At 39.6% G+C, this 424-nt stretch overlaps 1 non-coding gene across 1 annotated transcript; it reads left to right on the top strand.

Annotated features, from left to right (window-relative positions):
- Nucleotides 1–318: 318 nt before the first annotated feature.
- On the top strand, nucleotides 319–424 carry LOC117281220 (small nucleolar RNA R71). Its single transcript, XR_004511837.1, has one exon. It is a non-coding gene; the product is annotated as a small nucleolar RNA R71 (small nucleolar RNA).

The raw sequence follows: 424 nt of genomic DNA, 5'->3' as shown, positions 1-424 counted from the left end.
TCCATTTCACAAAAATCATAAACCGAGAATGACTGGCCCTGGACCTTGACTAAGGTTAACTTTCGTATCTCTCTGGCCATAATGTCTAGCTGGGCTTGCACTAATTTGTTAGAATCCACTTGATGTACCCCAACTTTTTTCCTTCTCTTATTATCATCTGCAGGCCATTGATTTGCATCTTTAGATAATTCATTTAGAATTGCAACAATCTCCTCAGGAGTTTACTTCATAAGTGGACCTCCAACTGCGTTATTTAACGTCCTCCTACTAGAGCGTGTCAGCCCATCCCAAAAATCATGGAGTTGCATCAACAAGTCTACTCCATGATGCTGACATCTCTCACAATATCCTTAAATCTTTCCCATGCTTCAAATAACATTTATGTATCTTTCTGCTCGAAGTTGTGGATCTCTCTTCGGATTTT

The sequence above is a fragment of the Nicotiana tomentosiformis genome, chromosome 8 (genome assembly GCF_000390325.3).
Source record: "Nicotiana tomentosiformis chromosome 8, ASM39032v3, whole genome shotgun sequence".
NCBI lineage: Eukaryota > Viridiplantae > Streptophyta > Magnoliopsida > Solanales > Solanaceae > Nicotiana > Nicotiana tomentosiformis.
The sequence above is the reverse complement of the archived record's forward strand: the minus strand, read 5'-3'. Positions and strand labels throughout refer to the sequence as shown.